Raw genomic sequence first — 833 nt, 5'->3', positions numbered from 1 at the left:
ACAGGCAACAAAAATAAAAACGGACAAATGGGATTACATGAAACAAAAAAGCTGCTGCACGCCAAAGGGGACAGCTGCTGCACGCAAAAGCGTGAAGAGACAGTCTACAAATTGGGAAAAAATATTTGCAAGCCAAACATCAGAAAAAATATCCAAAATATATAAGGAATGCAAAAAACTGTGTACAAATAGCCCATTTAAAAAATGGGCCAGGGACCTAAATAGACACTTCTTAAAAGAAGACATGCAAATTATGAACAGGTACACGAAAAAATACTCAACATTACTAATCCTTAGGGAAATGCAAATTCAAACCACAATGAGATGTCATTTTATGTCTGTCAGATGACTATTATCAAAAAGACAAGAGTGCTCACTTTGACAGCACAAATACTAAAATTGGAATGATACAGAGAAGATTAACATGGCCCCAGTGCAAGGATGACATGCAAATTCATGAAGCATTCCGTATGTTAAAAAGAAAAGAAACAAAAGGTAACAAGTGTTGGTGAGGATGTGGAGAAAAGAGAATCCTTGTACAATGTTGGTGGTAGTATAAATTAATACAGCCATTGTGGAAAACTGTATGGAAGTTCTTTGAAAACTAAAAATAGAATTACCATATGATCCAACAATCCTTGTTCCATATTTACACAAAAGATTTGAAACCAGTTTGTCAAAGAGATGTTTGCACTCCCGTGTTCATTGCAGCACTATTTACAATAGCCACGTTACGGAATCAGCCTAACAGTCCATCAGCAGATGAATGGGTAAAGAAAACGGGTTATATACAATTGACCGTTGAACAACATAAGTCGGAACTGCACAGGTCC

The 833-nt window shown here is 36.5% G+C and overlaps 1 non-coding gene across 1 annotated transcript; it reads left to right on the top strand.

The window, feature by feature from the left end:
- Nucleotides 1-369: 369 nt before the first annotated feature.
- Nucleotides 370-476, top strand: LOC112440956 (U6 spliceosomal RNA). The gene has a single exon (XR_003028933.1). It is a non-coding gene; the product is annotated as a U6 spliceosomal RNA (small nuclear RNA).
- The last annotated feature ends 357 nt before the right edge of the window (nucleotides 477-833 follow it).

This window comes from Pan paniscus, chromosome 11 (genome assembly GCF_029289425.2).
Source record: "Pan paniscus chromosome 11, NHGRI_mPanPan1-v2.0_pri, whole genome shotgun sequence".
NCBI classification, from domain to species: domain Eukaryota; kingdom Metazoa; phylum Chordata; class Mammalia; order Primates; family Hominidae; genus Pan; species Pan paniscus.
The sequence above is the reverse complement of the archived record's forward strand: the minus strand, read 5'-3'. Positions and strand labels throughout refer to the sequence as shown.